This window comes from Dryobates pubescens, chromosome 14 (genome assembly GCF_014839835.1).
Source record: "Dryobates pubescens isolate bDryPub1 chromosome 14, bDryPub1.pri, whole genome shotgun sequence".
Lineage (NCBI taxonomy): Eukaryota > Metazoa > Chordata > Aves > Piciformes > Picidae > Dryobates > Dryobates pubescens.
In genome coordinates, this window is record NC_071625.1 from 16,677,413 (window position 1) to 16,698,618 (window position 21,206).

The 21,206-nt window shown below is 38.4% G+C and overlaps 1 protein-coding gene across 4 annotated transcripts in view; it reads left to right on the forward strand.

Annotated features, from left to right (window-relative positions):
* Positions 1–21,206, forward strand: part of PTK2 (protein tyrosine kinase 2) — a 195,015-nt gene that overhangs the window by 29,234 nt on the left and 144,575 nt on the right. For 2 of the 4 annotated variants that reach the window (XM_054167180.1, XM_054167182.1), the window contains one exon: positions 10,260–10,286. The exons of the other annotated variants lie outside the window; for them this stretch is intronic. The gene's annotated coding sequence lies outside the window, so the exon portion shown is untranslated. The remainder of the gene's footprint in view (positions 1–10,259; positions 10,287–21,206) is intronic. 4 annotated transcript variants of the gene reach the window in all.

Here is a 21,206-nt window from a genome sequence, read left to right on the forward strand (position 1 = left end):
TCTTTTTTTTTTTTTGTAAGTACAATGTATATGTAAGGTGATAATCTTAGGTTAAACTTTTGACAAACTGCTTTGTGCGTGTTCTTTACTGGAAAGCTGTCCTTTACATTTTTCCCTCTCTCCTTGTGGGCTGCTCTGATTATCTTCAGCCTTCTTTCACTTGTCTTGAATGTTCTGTAACTTCAGTTGAAAAAAAAAAACAACATTAAAACTTTAATTCTAGCTTCTGAAAAACTGCTGCAACAATGGAATCCATGTGTGGGCCATAACCATGGAAACAGCATAATTTTGCAGCGGTGGAACATGAAGTGAAATGTCTCTCCCAGCTTTCTAAGGATTTGGCTTCAAAAAGCACCAAAACCCAGAACTTGCAAAATGCTGTTTGAGTATTCCAAAATGAACCTTTGGGTGCCTTTTTTTGTTATGTTTTCAGTCTGATATTCTGAATCTTCTGAATTAGTTTTTCTTACAAAAAAAAAATAAAATCCCACCCCTCAAAAAAATGCTTGAGGAAAGCTGCTTTCTCCTTCATTGTGGTCAGGTACATGTATCTCCATTTGAATTGTATTTTAATTACTTCCTCTTAATTCTCTCCTGTTCTTGGTTGTGTCCTTGATGTTAATTTCTGCACCAGGAAAAACATTCCCGTTACATTCAGAAGCATCTAGGTGTGCTTGTGAGTTTGTCATACCTAGTGTGGAAGGCAGCTTTCCTGCCATGCAGTGCTCATTTGTATTTGAGCAGAGGAACTGTAAAATCCTGTCATCTCTTGAAAACGTGGGTGACTTGTGGTGGCACACGGCATGTCATGAGCGCATCGTGGAAAATGACAAGGCAAATTCAACGATGGCAAGCAATGTCAAGACAATGTTGGGGTTTTTTGTGGGGGTGTTTGGTGGTTGGATTTTGTTGGGTTTTTGGTGGTGTGTTGTTTTTTTTTTTAAATCCACTTAAGCTATCACTTCTAAGATCAAGTGCTCTGTAGTACAAATGAGGGACTAGCTAGACACGGATAGAGTGTGTGTCTACAGCTTTCCCTAAGCTTGCCTGAGGGCCTGAATTGTTAGGTTGATAAAATGTCACAGTATTTCCATCAAGATTACATGATCACAGGTCACAGTGCTGGAGATATTCCTGCTAGATCTGAGGCATTGATAAGTGTGCACACACATCTCTCCTGAGGCATCTTAAGCAGTTTAAGCTTTTAGGGCTTGTTAAGAGTTAAATGTATCTTTTGCTGTAAACCATGAAAGGCTAAGAACATTTCTATAATGCAGATGTCATTCTTACAACAGCACTTCTGACTGAGTAGGTATTCTTCTAGGTTATGTCTAAAGCTTGTGACTGTCCTACACCTTCACAGAGCCATAATGCCGATTTTAAGAACACAAGAAGCATAGAATCATTTAGGTTGGAAAGAACCTTTAAGATCATTGAGTCAGCTGTAGACGTGACACTGCCAAGTCCACCGCTAAACCATGCCAGGAAGAACCATGTCTCTTAAATCCTTCCTATGGTGACCACCAGTTCCCTCATCAACCTGTTCCAGACAACCCTTTTGGGAAAGAAATATTTCTTAACATACAGCCTCAACCTCCCCTGGCACACCTTGAAGCCATTTCCTCTTGTTACTTGGGAGAAGAAACCAGCATCCACCCTACTAGGATTACTACAGTCTCCTTTTCAAGCAGTTGTAGAGTGTGAGAAGGTCTCCCCTGAGCTTCCTCTTCTCCAAACTAAACAACCCCAATCCCCTCAGCTATTCCTCACAAGACTTGATCTCCAGACTCTTCACTGGCTTTGTTGCTCTTGTTTGAACGCACCCTAGCACCTCAATGTCCTTGCTGTAGTTAGAGGACCAAAACTGAACCTGCTGCTTGAGGTGCAGCCTCAACAGTGTGAGCACAGGGGTACGATTGCTTTTGCAGTCTTGTTGGCCAAACTGTTTCTGGTACTAGAGATGCTGCTGGAGGAGACCACTCATCTTCCAGGCCAGCAGTATGCCTCAGTGGCAGCAGAAGGCGTTGACACAGTTTGTGCACCTGGCCTGTATTTATTCTGCATCCTCACTATGTCAGGGATGCCAGATGGTACCTTCCTTACTAGTTCTTGTCCCCTTCTCTTGTGAACCCACTGTGAATCTGCTATTGAACTTGGTGACAGTATATGCCTCCACCCCCTGCTCTAGCAGGAAGTTCAGGAAGCTCACTGCCAGCTGCAAAGAGAGGCAGTCTTATACTGGTTTGAAGTTAACCTCCAGTAGTCCCCTCAAATGCCTGCTACTGCTTATATTGTCAGGGTTTAATGAACAGTGACAATGCATTGATTTTTTTTTTTCCCACCACCCCATGTTTTGGTGTATGGGGTTTTTTCCCCTTTTATTTTCTCCCTTTTTTCCTTCCCCCATCCCCCTTTTTTTACTTTCCTTTTTCTCCTTCCTTTTGCTCCCTCACCCTTTTCTCCTGGTTGTTGGTGTTGGGGATTTTTGTTGTTGTTTTTCCACCCCTCCCCGCTAGTAAGTTGTGGTTGTTTTCACTGGGCCTCATGTCCTTCCAGCTTGAGGGGTTCCAGGTTCTGTAGCCTGACTTTAGGTGCTGCTCCATCCTTTGATCACTTCAGCTGCCCTGCTCTGCATGTCCTCTAACTGCACTTTGTGTTCCTTCTGAAGCAGAGACCAGAACTGAGCACAAGATGTGGATGCTTTATTGTTTTGTACAGTGATATGTTTAAGTACCATGTTTACAATATCCTTCCTAATGATACACAATGTTTTACTGCTGGTTTTGGGTCAGCTCCTACACTGAGTTGATTTCAGAGGAAACAGTGATTCAGCCTTTGTCCTGCAGTTGGAACTGGAGAAAGTGCAAGTGTTAAGTGGTTAAGGAGATACTGCTTAGAATCTGTTTTTTTCCCCTGGATGCATTACATCACATCTGTGTGTTGAAGACTATTTGCTGCCTTTCAGCAATTTGCTTCAGTTTGTGAGATACTTCTGGTTTATTTTTTTTTGTGCCCCATTGGCATGGTTTTTGCCAACCCATCAGAGCTTGATATCTCCTGCACACTTGAGGATTTCATTTACCCTTTTTTGTGATGCTGAATAAAACCAATTCTTATGAACCCTGCTCCAGTCTCTTCTTTATCCATACTGCTCTTTCCCATAGGCAAAAGCTTTATATGCTAGTTGTGTAGATACTGAGAATAAATTGACTTCCTCAGATGCTGCATGCTCTGTAACTGAGTAATGAGACTGCTCCCACCTGCCCTGAATAATGATTGAGTAATTTCTCTTGTTCCTCTTAACCTCCTTGCATGTAGCTCCCACCAGAACATTTTCATGTACTATCTTACTGTTTGGTATGCCTGGTCTAAAATTTGGCTACTCGTGGCTGGATAGATAGGTTTGTGGACATGCTCAATGATGTGGTGTAAATGAATCTGAGGTTGCAGGTGCATGCCCTTTGAGTTCAAGATAGAGTTTGGCTGAGATGAAGGCAAATGCATCTTAATTCCTCTTGGCATCTTAAATGATAATTTGGGCGTTGTCAGTTTCAAACACTAACATGTAAGAACCAAAAGCAGAGTGATTTAGGAGGTATTTCTCTCAGTGGGAGAGGAAATTGATGGGAAACTGTTGAAAGATACTATTTGTTTTTGTAGATCCTATAAATGAGACTAAATGTTGCTTCTGTTTTTAAATCCTGGTGGGTGGGGAGCAGAAGACATAGAATACATAGAATACATAGAATAAACCAGGTTGGAAGAGACCTTCAAGATCATCGCGTCCAACCCATCACCAATCCAACACCGCCCAAGCAACTAACCCACAGCACCAAGCACCCTGTCAAGTCTTCTCCTAAAAACCTCCAGTGATGGCGACTCCACCACCTCCCCAGGCAGCCCATTCCAATGTGCAATCACTCTTTCTGTATAGAACTTTTTTCTAACATCCAGCCTGAACCTCCCCTGGCGCAGCCTGAGACTGTGTCCTCTTGTTCTGGTACTGCTTGCCTGGGAGAAGAGACCAACATCTGTCTGTCTACAACCTCCCTTCAGGTAGTTGTAGAGAGTAATAAGGTCACCCCTGAGTCTCCTCTTCTCCAGGCTAAGCAACCCCAGCTCCCTCAGCCTCTCCTCATAGGGCTTATGTTCCAAACCCCTCCCCAACTTTGTTGCTCTTCTCTGGACTCGTTCCAGCAAGTCAACATCCTTCCTAAACTGAGGGGAAAATACAAGTATAAACAGAAGGTCTGGGACAGTGAGAAAGTTGCAGGGGTTAATAATCTGTCAGTTCGTTGTCAGTAATGGAAGCAAATATGAGCTGGACCTGTTCCTGAGGTACAGCACAAGTTAGCCGATGCTGATACTTGTAATGCTGTAGTAGCTTTAAACACCCATGAGCATAACTTTATGTGAGGTTATGTCAGAGATGGTGCTGATCACATGGTAAATGTGCCTAACACTAATTTTTTTTTTTTTAAATTAAACACAATCTGAAAAAACCCTTAGTGCTCTGTGTAACACTTCAGCTGCTCCCCTAGTTTTTACTTGCCTTTGTGTTGGTTTTGTGTTTCAGGGGCAGCAGCTTGCATTAGAACTAATAACTGGTTAAACAGAACAACTCAAAAGTATAATGTAGGCTGTGCACGTTTTCCAGTGAGGGTCTCATAACAGTTCATTCTTAGCTGCTTGCTAGTTAACCTTTTCAGCAGACATAAATGAAAGCATTAATTCATTACTGTTGATATTTGCAGTTGAAGCAGAGATTTAAACAAAGATAATAAAGGGCTCTGGTGCAACGCGGTTCTCCTGTGAAGTAGGGTTGTAAAGAAAATGTGTGTGCTTTTGTACACTATTTCTTCTGATCTAGCCAAAGCACAAAGGAGTGCTGGCAAGTTTTGTGGGTAGAGGTGTCTGGCCTGTAATTGTCCTGCTGCATCTCTCCCCAGGGTAACAGATAATGTGCAGTTAACGCTGGATATTTAGTGGCTGCTGTGCTTGAGGCAAATGCAATAGGTGTGCCAATAGGGGAAAAAACTTGAAGCAAAAGATATTTTTGGTGCTGTTATGATTAACCCATGAATATTGCGTTCCATGTTGGTGTTTGCAAAATGGTGAAGCTACTGAAAGGCAAAATTAGTATTTAAAAAAAAAAATTGTAAGATAATCAAAGGTTTAGAAAAATGGACCTTTATAGTGAGCTGCTTCTGCCTCTCATGCTACGCAGCTAATACAAGAAAATATTTTGAGTTGCTCTTCACAATTGCCCTAAAATTGCCTTAATGGGAAATTATAAAATAAAGGACTGTTAACATTGATCTCTGCAGATTGCTAAATCAGAAGGAGGTTAGGCTTAGGTTAAAAATAAGGGATGCACTTTTAATTATGAAAGAAAAAAATACATATGTGTAACAGTAACTGGTGATTTATGCAATCTTTTAATCATGTAATAAAACTTTTAAACAGCTTTTTCTCAGTGGGTGTGCTGTCAGAAGGAATTGATTGTGTCTTCAAGGTCTTTACTCAGTAGGTCAGGTAATAATGGATATATCCTGGAGTTTCAAGGAACATAATTTTACAAAGTAGTGTTTGTGAAAGGTGACTTGTGTCTTTTACTTACTTGTTTGCTCTTTAAACAAAGAAAAATAGTTTGACATGGATGAGATCTCAAAGATGAGAAGAAAATCCAGGCTGCCTTTTTACCCTGCTGAAGAATAATAGGAAGGGAGACCTTCAAGCTGTTGAGTCCAGCATCCTTCAGCATGAGTCATGCAAAGACTAAAAGCTGAGTACACATCTGTTCCTAAGTGATAAATAGAAAAACTGCATCTTATGTTGAGCCTGTGATATTCCTCATTCACTCAGAAAGATTGTTTTCAAATGTGTTGTTCAGCTTTCTGGAGACTGTGGTCTGTGGTTCCTTGTGTGCTGTGAGCCTTTACTCTTGAATGAGAGGCTGGTTCATGAATTGACTTTCTGAATTCATTTCAAGGGAATAGTCTTAGGTTAGAGTCAGTCAGTTACTGCTGCAGGAGAACAGGATTAAATTTCTTGCGGTCTGCTGCTTACCACGAGTCTGGAAAGAGATCAATGCTGTACATGGGGTGAGAGTCTGAGCCTTTGTAGTTGTCCATGGAACTATATTCTCATTTTACCTTGAGGTAGGAACACGAAGCTCACAAAATACTCCTGTTTTTGATGATTAGATGTTACTCTTGGAAAGAGAATTTAAAGTTGCAGCTCCATTTCTAAGAAAATATTTGAGGAAACTCTGTAATGCAAAATTCATAGCTTCATAAAAACAAAAACAGTGTTAGAGGTAGCTGGTACTCAAGGCATCCATAGATCATGTTAAAAACTATTCCTGATGGGGTCCACAAAGTCTATTTGAAGATTCTACTGCCCCAAACCGTCTCAAGTAATAGTAACAATAGTTATTTTAAAATGTGGTGCAGTTTTTCTGTTCCTCAATGAATTCATGTAGATGATTGGTTTACTTGGCAAGCTTTCGTTGGCTGAGGAACCCTCGTATTTTGTAGCACCTCTAATGTTGTTGCAGCTTCTTTCCTGCTCTGTTATTGTCATCAGATGTATTGTACTACAGAAACCTGGGTTGGAAGGGATGTCTTGAGGCCATCTGCTCCTTTTTCCCAGTATCTATTTGTGATAAAAAAGTTTTCCTTGAACTACTTAACCTTTACAAGATAAAAGTTTATAAAGAATATGATCAAACCTTCCCCCACAACTTGTTCAAACTAACGCTTTGCTCCCTTCCTGGTAATTCTTAGATCTGCAGAACGTGACTGATCCCTTGAAGTTACCAGTAGGGGTAGAACTGTGTGACATATGATGATTTTTTTTTTCTTTAATTTCACTTTAAATTACTTTAGAGCAAATAGGAAACATGAGGTTAGTCCATGTTGTACAGCTGTAAATGTGGGGCTGTGTGACAGTGTTCACGTGCGGTCAGGAAATGAGCTGCAGGAGAAATATCAGCCCACTTATATTGTGTGAGGGAATCCTTACCAACAGGATAGTTCCTCCAGATGCTCTCGAGTCACTCCTTTAAGTCAGAAACCAGATTAGGTGCCGAATTTTGGGGGCCTTTTTCTCTTCAGATCTCAGCATTGAGTTCCTTTCTGCTGTATAGAGATCCAAACACTATAATGCACTTAGAAAAAGGAAAGGTTGTGCACATCAAAGAATGCATGCTTGTAAACGTGATCTGAAATGAGTAGCTACTGAAATGTGTAGTCTCAGTTTACTTCTCAGTGAATGAAGTTTTTAAAATGCTGCCAGAATCCACTAAGCTCTTTTCAGTGTTAGCTGTTAAATGAAAAAATGTATTTGAGAGTAAAGCTAAGAAGCTTCAAGCCAGAAACCATGGGAGTGAGCTGTGGAGATAGGATAGGAAATACCAAAGTTTCTGATGTGACTCTACAGCTAATAGGAGCACGTGAATGTAATAAACATTTTGCTTACTACTGTGGTGTCTGAATATACAAACACACAAGAAAGTGGAATTGTTACTTTCTCTTTGGAGCTGTGACAGCACTTGCTTCATTTATGCTGTTGTGACTTGGTATTTCTGTAGTGGCTGATTGCTAGAATTAAGATGCATTAGCCTGTAAGAGAACTGTATGCTTAATGGAAACCTTTGAATAATATGATACCATTAACATGCTAAGTGCATTTACACAATTTTGAGTACACTGATGTGACCTTCAGGCTTCAATTTTTTTCTATCCTACTTGTTTTTTAAATCTAGAATGTCAGTTGTAGAAAAGAGTCTCTGACACTGAATTGTATTAGAACAATGTGTACTTGCAGAAACTATTCAGTATAATTCTCCCAGAGGTGTAGCATCTCTTCCGTTAATGCCCTTAATGGAACATGGACATAAGAAATCGTTACAGGGTTTGACTTAATACAGTAACAGTGCTGGTCCCCTAGGTACCCCATTTGTGTAGGCCCCAGTGCAGTGATGTGAATGCTGGTGGAGATCCCAGAGGAAACAGTTGCTCAGGAGTTAGGGACAAGCGCTAGAATATGATCAAGTCTCTGAGTTAAAACGGTGCCTTAGGTGCCCAGCTTTTCCTGGAGGTGTTTGAAATTGCATGGCCAAATTCCTGGAATGTAAATTGATGTTTTCTGTCTCTGTGTGTGTGAATGATAATATATTTTCCCCTGGTTTAGTTTACTGTTGTTCTCTTGAAATCTGTCGTATAGGCACACTTACTCTTGCAGTAAACCACTTCGGTAAGAAATGCTGTAATAAACCAACTTTTGTACATCAAGAATTAGAGGAAAATTTTAATGCAACTTGCAATTTTTTTTGTAGTGACTTGACTTTTTTTTTCCCCAATGTTCTTTGATTTTTATTTTTTTAATATAAATGGAATTTAGAGATCAGTTTCTATCACTTCAGAAAAAACAGGATATTTTCTACTCTGCAATTTTAGTTCTACTCAAGTGGTTACAGCTCTTAATATAGTATATCCTAGGATATACAACTGTGTATAGGATATTTGTGTATCCCAGGATATAAATTCCTAGCAGTAATTGTTTTGTGACTTCCTAAAAGTTCGGGGAAAGTATTAAAGATAAATAAACAGACAAAAAGGTGTGACAGTTCTCTTAATTTAACTTTACAAATTAATTGTCACTGCAGCATCATTTTCTGCCAGAAGAAAGCTCCATTCCATACACAGTGATCTGGCTTCATTACAGAAGATAACTTGAGGGTTTTCTTCCATGTAGTTTGTGTTCTTCCTCTCTGGGTTACTCCCATCTCAAGGCATTTCTTATGAACGAAGCCATCTCATATAATAAGCAGACAGCATGATGAGAATCTTTTAAATGTACCTTACTATCTTCTTAAACTTTATATCTTCTGCCAGGAAAAAAAAGCATGCAATTTTTTTTTTCTTATTTTTTTTTATGGTGTCCTGTTGCTATTTTCATTGTGTTTTAAGTATGTTTCACCTTTGTGTGTTGCCATTTCATTGTCTCCTCCAAGTACTATGTCTCATTTCTGAATCTTTTAGTAATTTTTTGGTGTACAAGTTTCATCATGTTCTGCAACCACAAACCTGGATTGTAAATGATGTTAAGAGTCTGTTGGTGAAAATGGGGCTAATAAATATATTAAGCCATGTTACTTCCTGTAATGGGTAGAAAAGCAGTGACCATATGCCCTGATAACCTCTGAATCTGTTGCAATTGTTGCACCTATGGTTAAAGTTCAGTTTGTGCATGGATTTTGTACCCAATACAATCATTTTATTACTTAAGATTGCTGTCTGCTTTTAACCAAATAACTCTGCAGATCTTTTTCTTATATTGAGTTCATTTTTTACAGGTTTTATCAGCTCTCAATTCTCATCAAGCCCCACGCCCCCCAACCCCCCTGCTCTGCCCCGATTTATTTGAGCTTCCATTAACTCTCTGTTGTGTGTCCCCTGTCCTTGTCCCTACACACTTTGAGTAATTCTTGCTTTCTAGATGTTGATGTGTTGTAGTTTCTGTTCTGAACTATGATTGGTACCACAAGTCCCAGTTACAGTCAGGTGTACTGAGATGACACAAATGTATGAAAAGCAAGCAGAAGGCATAATAACTTACAGCTTCTACAAGTGTCTTTAGGAAAGTTGAATATGCATGCATTTACACCCTTCTTTCCTCAGGGTATAAGTTTCAATACAGTCTATTTAAACTCAAGACAGTAATTATTGCAAAGGTGATTTGAGCTCAAGAGAGCCTTGGCATTTACTGTGAAAATGTTCAGCAACTGTCTCACGTGCCTGAGTGATAAAAATCAGTCTTCTTTCTTAAAATATTTCTTGTGTTCCATATTTATTCATCTGTAAGGTTGCTACCTTTTTCTCTAAGGGTTTAAGGATAAAGAAACATACAATACTGACACTTGGAGCTCTGAAATTACATAGGTAATAATAGCAAAATTGTATGTGACACTTGATTTGTGTGTAGTGACCTGTATTCTGCTGTAGTGGTGACACTCATTGCCCAGCAGTATAATCTTTGTCCTTCAGTTAGGTGAGCAACACATAATCTTGTTAATGAATAGGGTGAGACAAGGCAAATGCATTTGATTTGCATGTGGCATGGCTAGCAGCTAGCAAATGGCTTCAGATAATGTGCTTTATTAAACAAGTACAGCCTTGCAGAAACTAATTAGGCAAATGCAATTTTAGAGCTATTTTTCCTTCTATTTCTAAATGTATTTTTTATTGTTACAGATATTTCAAGACTTCCCTTGCCAGCAGGTAAGTTCTCTTCTTTCATTTATGTCTTGATGTGACAGCAGGCAGCTTTTAAGGGCTTGCTTGCAATATAATGATGCTTTTACATAACCAGAATATTAGTTCATACTGGCACTGTCATGGTACTTAGTTATGTGGGTATGTAAGGGCAAAACAAAAGCTGTTGAGGTATGGATTTTTTAAAATTTTTTTTTTTCTACATTTAAACAGTGTATTTTGACAAGGAGGGGAGGTAACAGAGGTATTTATATGCAGTTGTTAAGTATGCATGTGATATAGTTAATGCTTAAGGACTCAGTACAGCGTGTGATACAAGCTGTCATCAGAACGGATTAGGAGCCACAAATAGTATTAGCAGTGAATCAAAGGGACAGTGTGCAGGGAAATGTGCTTTATGAGTAAGGGAGGCTCCCCAGGTAGTAGCAGGAAAGGTGAAGGACGTGTTCTCTCAGCTGGGGTCACAGGTGACTTGTGCTGGAATTGGAAATGCCCCTCTACAGTGGTGGTTAAAAATAAAAGAAAAAGCATTCCAAAACAGCAGTGAAGAGTCCCACTGAAAAAAACCCAAGCCAAAACCACCCCAACAATAAAAACCAACCCCCAATATGTGATTGAGAGAGCATTTTTTGTTTATCATTTGACAGATCAAGTCTTTAACCAAGTCTTAAGCTTTATAATTTACTTGCACTGGGGGCTCAAAGTGTGATGGAGAGCTCAGAATGTCTTCTGTTGTCTTGCATTTCGTCCATCTATTCACCATTTATAATGTATCCTAACTGTAGTGCACTTGTGGTTGAACGGGGGGATGGATGGATGTCATCAGGTCAACTTCCTGTTATCCTTACTCTGCATTGGTGGTTTTGCTTATGTATCCATTATTTTATTTCTCCTTACGGGGATGTGTTTCACATCTTAAAAAAATCACTTTTGTTCCAGTAAGTATCTAAAAGGGTTTAATATGAATCTATTTTGGAGGTATTTGGGCATTCCTATCTGAATCAAATGGCAATTGCAGTTAAAAGCTTGATAGCTGATACGTTCTTTTTCCAAAAGAATTTTAGAGTGACTGTTCTGGAAATAAAAGATTTGCTTGAAGCAGTAAAGAGAACGTTAAACGTGAAAGAAGCTTTGTTGTAAGGAAGACATCTTTAGGAAGATTTTGAATGTTGAGCTTGATTGTCAGGAAGGCAAGCGCTTGCCTGGTGTTCAGGTCAGGCTGTTTATTTTTCTGGAGCTTCTGAATCAAGGGTATGTGATGAAACTTCTTCTGAGGTTCCATTTGGGACATAGAAGAGTTTGTCTGATGCTGTGTATCTGAGTCACTGTGAGGTTATTTTCTATTTGGATATGCGTCTGGGAGTCTGCTTAATTGTACTTTCTAGCTGTTTAGTTGGAAGTACTGATAAAGGGCAAACATTTGCCCAGGATTTTAAATGGTAACCTTTTTCCTCAGTATGGTAAGAGGCCTTTATAAAGGGTAGAAAACTATACAGCATGGCTTGACTATAGTAGGGGTTGGACAGTATCCACTCAGAACTAAGGAAAGCTGTAATAAAGATAATGCTTAAAATGCTGTCAGAAGTGAACAACGAGTCAAACGGAGCCTCACCAAGTGCTGCTTGAGTCTATCTGTGAAGTTATCTTGGAACGTGAGCATGTTCGTGATATTTCTGAAGGAATGAAAGGCTATCTTCCTTCAGTAAACACTGTCAAACGTTGTCTGTCGACACTGCTGGGATTAAAACCAATCCCTCCTAGATACTGTCCTCCTCTGAAGTTAAAACCCATATAGCATCTGTGTGATGTAGATGACTTTTCTTTAGACTTAGTCCTTTGTTTTTGATCCTGTAGTGCAAATGCTTATTAATTACCAGAATGAAGGAATACTAAGTAAGCAAAACGGCAATACCAAAGAACTATACCAGAGAAGTAGAAGAGAATAAAGACAAATGTAATAAATGAGCATATACTGGGCTTTTGGTTAAAAAGGGAACAAAACCTTCTTCCAGAATGGAATCTTGTGTAAAGATGTTTGTTGATTACTCTTTCTTTCAGAGAACATCTGATAAGTTAAGTGAAATCTTCCTGTCTCTTAGCATAAGGTATCAAAAGATTAATAGGAAATTAGTATCCTTTGTGTAGTTTGATTCTAGACATGCTGCATATTTGATGTCTCATTTTATTTGTTTTTTTTTGATGGATAGCATACAGTTAATGTCAGCACCATCCATACATATGTACTGTTTTCTTGAAATATTAAAGTAGTTTTGATTCCAAGTGCTCATTTAGGGCACCCCCACACCCCTAAAAAAGAAGAGAAAAAAAAAGTTTAACACTTTGAGTGCAGCTTAAGTTGATCTTTCTGAATTAAAAACACATCCTCATTCAGTCTTTGGTTAGTGTGTATGGCCTTCCTAATGTAAGGCCTGCTAATGATCCATTTAATTAAACCTGGTTTATCTCCTGGCCCCTTCCACAGAGGCAAACTGCCTGAAAAAAACCTGGGGTGTGTAATGCTGTGCTGTGTAATTAGATCTTCCTTACCCTAAATCTGCACCTGCCTGTGTGGTGCACTTAAATACAGGAACCTGCAATGCAACATAGCTTTTCAGACTAGAGTAAGGAAAAAAAACCAACACAAGGGCATGGATTCTTTCTATGATGTTAAAACCCAGAAAACTAAAAATCAATTGAGGAATTGCCAAATGAAGTTAAGGTAGCAAGAACCTGGCAGAAGTGAGGATATGAAGAACTCTTAAAATAAATGTTCACATGTATTACAGGGGTAATAAATTATGCAGTGATTATTCATGCAGCTGTGGATGAACTCAACAACATGAGCAGAGAACTGTTGTTAATGTCCCTGCTTAAAGGGGAAAAAAATAACCAACTGCATAGTCAAAAATCAAGTACAAAATAACAGCTTTTTGATTTGTCACTTGAATTTTAAATAAGAACTAAATACAAGCTGCATTAAGACAATAAACAATTCCTGTCACGTCAGTGCCTGGTGTGGCGCTTAATGGATCACACAAGGAAACCTGTGCTGTCTTTTTCACTAAAAGCATTTTCAGTAATCCCTTTGAAAATCAGGAATTTTCTTTCTTCTGGGATTTTTTGGTTTTTTTACAGCTTTTATTAAGATTTCTGATTTTATCCAACACTAAACTTCATTTCCATATGTTTTGTAATGGTTTTTGTTGTATTTTTTCACTTATGCTTAAATTGAGATACTCCTACAAATAAAATAGTATGGAAGTGGAAGCTTCTCAATTTAATAGATGTTAGTGCTATCAAGTTAGAATAGCTATCTGCATGCCCTTCTGAACCTTAGGGTTCACATTTTTTCAGTGAGCTATATAATATTGTTCAGATGAGACATATTAAATACCTTTCCAAAATTTAGGTACTTGAGAGTTTCTTCTTTTTCCTTCAGAAGTTGGTATTCTTCTTAACCTTCTATTTATTCTGAACCTTAGGGTTCAGAAGGTGTGAGAAGGGTTTTCTTTTTATGCAAATATGCCTTACAGTTTCAATTCTTTTCACTACCAGCAACCTAAGTTCTGTGTCTAGGTTTCAAAGTACTGTATCACAAGACTTCTATTACTGTTGCTGACAAAAGCTAATCATTGTTTTGAGGAAGCTACTCTTGCTGTGTGTGTTAATTCTTCCTATTTTAATATCTAGTTGGCCATTTTTAATAATCACCTACATCTCAATGTGTTTTACCATTGTATTCTGATAGTCAGAAAAGTGATATATTTATACTTTGTAAGCTTTTGTTAGGTATTTGTGGAGGGGGTGGGTTAGTGTTGTGTGTTGGATTCTCTGGGGACATGACAACTAAGATCTTGACATGAAATCTGGCTGCAATCCTTTTCTAGTAAAACCTTCTGTGCTTACATTGGCTGCACTTTTAACACTACCCTTTTCCCTGCTCTCGAATTTGCATTTTGTAGTTCGTGTTCACACAGATCAATAGCAGCAGCATTGTTTGTTAAGAAAAAGGTTCACATTTTTTCAGTGAGCTCTGTAATATTGTTGAGATGAGACATATTAAACACCTCTCCAAAATTTAGAGTATCTTCTTTTTCCTTTAGAAGTTGGTATTCTTGCTAATCTTTTATTTGTTCTGTGAGATTTGGATTGGGAGTGGCTTGGGATCTTCTCCCAAAATACACAACAGCTTGTTTGAAGAGGAACATCATGAGCTACAGTGAACCAAGATGAAAAACATTGTATGACTGAACTTTGTCAACTATTTTAAGTTATTCCTAAAATGACCATAAGTAAAGGGTTATATGAGCTTTCCTTTAGGATATTTTTACACTCATAGCTCTTAATCTCTAGCTCTACTGCTCTGCCTGTGTAATTACTAACTAATTTCTTACTTGTGTAAAGTTTTAATGCTCAGCAGAAGACTGGAAAAAGAAGTAGTAAGAAAAACTGTAGATATTGTACTTGTAACTCCTTCCCCATCTTCCCTTTTTTATTTTCAGAAGGTGAAGAACATAATTGGATATTTTCTTAAACAGTTTGATAGCTGTGATGTTTCCTGCAGACCTTTTCCATGGAGGTCAATAATTTGAACAAATGCAGAAGTTTCGTAAGCCGTAAGCTGATGTTCTTCAGGATTTCATATAGAAGGGTTGAAGTTTTAAAACAAAACCAAACAACACCCAAACAAACAACATACACATAAAAATCCAGAACAACAAAAAATGGTCACCCACCCACAACACAACAACAAAATGTTCTTGTAGTGATCTTGTAGCAAGCATATTTTTCCTCAAGACTTTATTCTAACATGGGGTCAGAATGACACAAGTGGGATGTTAAATGCCTGTGCTTCCATTTGTGGGATGGAATTATGCTTGAGATGCATGCAAAGAAACTCTTTGACACAAAAACTTTTTCACATTCATTCAATAATGACCACTTAAATACCTGTAAAACTGTTAAGTTTCTGGTTAGTCTCTATTCATGTTACTTGCTGGAATAGTGTCACATGGTTTGATTTATTTAGTTTTCTTTTTTTCACATCAGTGGGTAATAACTCTGAAAAGCTTAATGTGGAATATCTCCAGGATTTGTTGACTTTGTTGTGATTCAGATTTACCTGCTCTTAAACTAAATCTGTGAAGGCTGGCTGGGCCACGGTGTAAGAACATGGTCATGGTAGACACTTTACAAGCAGCTCTGGCAAAATGGTCTTAGTAGAGCAAACTTCCATGGGCTCAAAGAGTGGCTGAATTGCTAATGGAAACTTGGAACGTATCTAAGGCTTCTAGTCCCAGTAACACACAATGATTCCAAGAGGAAGAATAAAAGATATTATTTAAACTTGAGGCCTTGTGATACAAAAGGGTGGGGGAGACAAATGATAGAGTGAGATGTTAGAGATAGTTATAATTGTTTAGGTTCTGGAAACATTAACTGAATTACTGAGTTTCTTACATGGAATGTTTTGAAGAAGGGTTTTAAGTAGTGTTATGGACAGTGATCAGGCTTTGTTTAATTACTGGTGCCTTTCAAAACTTGAGGGGAGAAAAGGAAATCTGTTGTTCTATCCCAAGTGAGAATTGACTGCAAACTGAAAGTATTCCCTGAAGATACTTAATCTGCTAAGATGGCAGTTTCACAGCTCCTTCTGCAGTTAAAGATTCTTACTGTGCTTTCAGGGTACTTGAACTTTACTGGACTTTGTCTTCTGTGTCTTGGTGTCAGGATGAGGCTTACACTCTTCCTGTGCATTCACTGATTTTTAACTTTTTTTTTTTCTTTTTTGTACTTGGTGCCAGTTTCTTGGTCCTTCAAAAGCTTATGTCTTAATTGAAATGCTTCAAATGGAGTTGTGGAGACCAATACCATAGGTTTTTTTGGAAGTAGTGCTCAAAAAGCTTGGTACTACCCAAGTACAGCCATCAGCTGGGTTTTGTTGATGTTTTATCTACCCTGTGAAGACATACAATGCTTACTTAATATCCCTCCTCCTAGATGTGAAGAAGGGCTATGCCCATAAAGTTACCTCTTCTCCAGTTGTATCAGTTGGTCTTGTAGATCTTGGTGTCCTACCTAGTTCATTTTCAATAATAACATTCTTGAATGTGTTTTCCACTTTATCAAAACACTACTGAAGCTGTTCTCAAGTCAACAGATGAAGTTTAGTGTAGTTCAGTTGAATATAGAGCTAGAGAAAAGAGGTCATAATGGTGTGCTCATGAATTTGTTTTATAAAAAGACACAGAGTGGGGCTATTTGCTGTCTTTGAAATACTGAGTTTCATCTAGTTCCATAGTTGGTTAGCTAAACTAACTTGAGCTTTATTTGGTGGTGAGCTCCTGGAAGCCTTTTTAAAACTAGGTAGCATGTTCTTGTGTTTTCTGAGTGCTTTGATAGCACTCTGCAGGCATTGCTGTAGGTAAACATAACTTGTTCCACAGGACTGTGCTGACGACAGCTGTCTTCTGTAATTGGAGGAACAAATGAAGCTGTTTAAGGTGGTGCATTGGATTTTTGCATTGAATAAGAGGCTTTGTGTTCACTAAAGATGACCTTTGATTGTCCACAGCAGAGCATAAAATAACTGCCTGAAGAACTGCTCCTTGAAAGTTTATTGCTGTTCTCATGAAGCAGGATATAGGCGAAAGCTCTTTTCAGGTGAATGGCCTTTCCTGGTATAAAATTAGGAGAGGGATTGATTAAAGTGAATAGACAAAACATCAAACTCTATTTGCTGATACCTCTCACGCAATAGTTTGGAATCCAAATTACATTATTTGGAGAAAGGGGAATTTGTGAATATTAAACACTCTTCTTGGGTTTTAAATACTCTAATCTTTGCTTGATAGGCTAGGCAGAGAATTTGCTTGGTTAATAAATTAACCTTAATATTTGTTATAAAACTTCAAAAAGATACTGTGTAAAAGTTAATTTTCTGTTTCCTTAGATTTGAAGGTTGTCAACACCAGCTTGCTGCTCTGTTCTGTAACACTGAAACTTCAAATGTAGGTAGCTATTTGTCTTAGCCTATGTTTGTTTATACATAGGGGATTTATGCTGTGCTCATGATCCACTAAGATATATGATATTAACTGTTCCACCAGTGTGTGTTTAAATATAAACATAGTATCATTGCTTTATTGAGAGCTCATGGATTGTTTTTTACTCAGTTTGTAATTGCATGTCATAGTTTGGAAGCCTGAGGAATTGCTAATGTTATGTTTGTGTTTTTCTGTGACACTCTTGAGTCTCTGTGAATTACATACTTCCTTTTCAAGTACAGCCCTTACTTGCAAACACTGTTCTAGCACAAACTTTTTTATATGCTGTTGTTCTGACTTTGTATTTAGCATATGGGGGAGAAGCAGGACAAGGGAGTCCATACTGTGCCGTTTCTGATACATTAATTGGACCCTCAGTGGCAGCACAACTTTTATTACTTTCTTTTGTGTAATTGGTTATTAGATGAGAGGGAAAGCAGCCTCAATATTAACAGGCACTGAACAGACTTGCTGACTCATAAGCAACTTCATTTTCCTATGTCTCTCTTAGAAGATGTGACTATTATTTCTAGGTTACCCTGGAATTAATGAAGAGGGGTTTTAAGAGTTGTCTGTAATGTCAACTCATCCACGCATGGATCCCTTTCACCGAACAAAAGTAATCCTCACAGAATGAGTTTTCCTTCTAACAGCATCAAAGAGGTGGGGTCCTCCCCCTTCAGATACTTACTGTGTTTACCTCATAAATAGAAGGCTTTTGCCGTAAACAGAGCAACTTTTATAAAGGCGAGAAAGGCTCTGGAGACCATTCTGGATAGCTTTGGCTTATTTTTCTTTCTCCCCACCTGAAAAGGTCGAAGAGAATCAATGCAAATTGGTAAGCAGTGAGCTTGTCTCAGAGCAAAATCATCAAGACTATTTTATGGTAAAATGAGGAGCAGGAAGAAGAGCATTTACAGTAAAATGAGGAGCAGGATGTGTCGAGTTCGCTTTTGTCTTAGTTTTCCAGGGTTCCGTGATGCAGATGTTTCTTTTAAATACTGGAGTTGTGAAGGAACTTCTCAAAGATGTCTTGGGGATAGAAGTAGTTTTGTTGTTTGGGTTTTTTTTCCCTAATAGCCTAGAACATGAAGAGGCAGAGGAATCAGTGCCCTGGGAAGGAGTAATTTAAAACCATTCTTAGCTTTCATGATGCTGACTTTATAGTTCTCTGCAGTAAGCAATCAAAAAGTAAATGCAAGTAGGAGAATGAGTGGGTTAGTCCACCCACAAGAAAATCTGCTACAACTTTCATGCCTGAAAATTGATACAACCCATATGGGTTTAAAAAATGGCTAGTCTTTATTAAATAATAACAAAGATTTATTTAGTGATCCTAATAACATTTGTTGTCTTAACAGCATGGGCTGGAGGGTTGTGTGCTGTCTCCTTTGCTGCTTAACATCAGAGGATCCTTCCTTTCATTAATACTACATTTCCTGCTTAGTTTCTTTTCCCCACCTCAAAACCAGTTGAGGTTTAAAAATAAAAGCAGTGAATTCTGTCAACTACTGGGGAGGACAGTGAAGCTAATAAGGTGACCATGGCCCAGAAGTGATAGTGTTGCTTTAAGATTGCACTTCTCAGGAAGTACCTTAGATGTGTTCTACTATAAAGCTCACCCAATAGAGGAAGATAACAATAAATTCAGTGTTGGATTGCATTTATGCCAGAATAATGTCTTGGGTGGTGATGAGAAGCAGTTTATATTCTAGAATGAGTTTGTTGGGATACCAGCATCATCTTCTGGTCAGTTTATGCACTGTAGTGTAGCTCTTGCAGTGCATTTTCTTTTCTTCCTGGCTATTGACTGCCCCAGATTGAAGCTAGGAAGTTTGAGCTTCACTCTGTCATACTCATTCAAATGTCAAGCATTCTCTGAGCAAGAAACATTCATGCATATGCCATGAGGAGTTCAAATGAAAACTAAATTCACAAATCAAAATGTTTAACTTGATGGGAACCTCACAAAAGAGTTCTTAGCTTCAGAGGCAATGGATGTTAGTTGTTTGCTTTGCTTTGTCTTCTAAAATTTATTCTTATTTTTATTCTGTAGGACTTACTTTTAAAGTATTCTTTACCTTTCTCCTTCAGGACAAAATGGCCCAATCTAATCTGAGCATGGAATTAGTTTGTCCATATTGCAAAGTCAAATTTGTGGAGATGATGTTGCATCTCAGTTGTGCTGAATTCTGTCTGTTGGAAGACTGGTCTTGGATTTTGACACTCAAAGTAAAATGTCATTTGTTATTCAGTTTTATCTGTCAGAATCTCATAGTTAAACAAGAAAGAACATCTCTGGTGGCCATATAATCACTGAGCTTCTTAGTCTTCAGAGTTTCTGAGAGTCCATGGAAACCTGTTATCCTTGTTGGCTGCTGAGCCCTTTGGCAAAGGGTGTTCAAGAGAAGACTGTGTGCTGGAGAAGATGTGGCTGGGGTGGAGGAGCAGGGGGGTGCAGTGGGTAAAGAATGATATATTTAAAGACCAGGTAATCCAAGACTGCCTTCTAAGACAGCCTTAGCAAGCTTGAGCTTAGTGTAAGGTAAATGTCAGCAGTCACAATTCCAGATTCGGTGTCATGGTGATGCACTCTTTTCAGTAATTCCTGTGAACAAATATAAAGATGTTTGTTTGGCTAAAGGGAAACTTAGGGCAAGTAATCTTTTCAACTCTTAAATATTACACACATGCACACAAAATAATTATAGTAATTAAAAAACCAATCAAAATAGAACAAAAAACAAATTACAAAAAACAAACCTCCACACAAAAAACCCCAAACAACAACAACCCTCCCCAAAACCAACATAATGAACAAGCTTGAGAGAAGAGTTACAGTGCAGATTCAGTATTTGGAGAGCAGAATTCTGGAAACAAACATGTAAAAGCAAGCAAACTGGGATGCAGAAGATTGATGTGCGCAGTAAACATGTTTTACTTTAGAACAGCTATCAGGCACTCTGAGCTTTACAGGCTGTTCTGCAGTTCTCTCAGTAAAAAGCATTTGTGGTCTTACAAAAAAAATCCTCAACCTATCCTAAGGGCAAACTTTGTTTAGGAGCTCTTATTCTTTGTTAGCAAAATGAATGCAATTTTTTAATAGCGAGCTTAGTTTGGTGTCTCAGGGCAGTGAAACTTAGGCAAGTGTTCTCTGTTTGGCTCTGTTCTGTTTCCCTTTCCAACAGTGCTTGAACTTACCAGCCAGTTTGATCTAAATTCAATGAATAGAGATATTAACTGATGTGAAAATAATTGGTTGAATAGTGGAAAGATCCTAATGATGCCATTAGACGAAGAAGAAACTTTAGTCAGCTCTCTGCTGATTAGACATCCAAGACACCCCACAGGAGCTCAGTGTCTAGAAGTAGCCCTAGAGGAAGCCAAGCTTTGCCAGTTCATCTGACAGGCATTTTAGATCTTTTTATGTGTTTGGATAAGCTTAAGTGGAAAAAATTATACAACCTCTTATGCATCTTCCAGTTGTACAAAACTCTTGTTTAACCCTGTGTTTCATAAAGCTTTGTGATGTTTGCAGTTGACTTCACTAGGAGACAGGATCAGCCCTGCAGGCAAAATTAAACAGAAGTTAAATGCCTTGATACAGTTCAAAAGCTTCTGACTTGTTTTTGTTTCCCCCCTTGCTTTCAAAAAGCTGATGCTGATATTCAGTAATCTTCAAAACCAGGCTGAAATTGAGCAACCAAATTCATAGTCACAGTAGAATAGCCTTGATTTGAATTTCCTTGGAGGCAAAATGCCATTTCTTCACCAAGAGCCTTGGCCTGTCTGTTATTGGGGTAGTCTGAGGGTTGTTGGTTTGGTTTTTGCATTAGAATGTGTATTTTGGGGAAATGGCCAGTGCTGCTACATTTTCTTA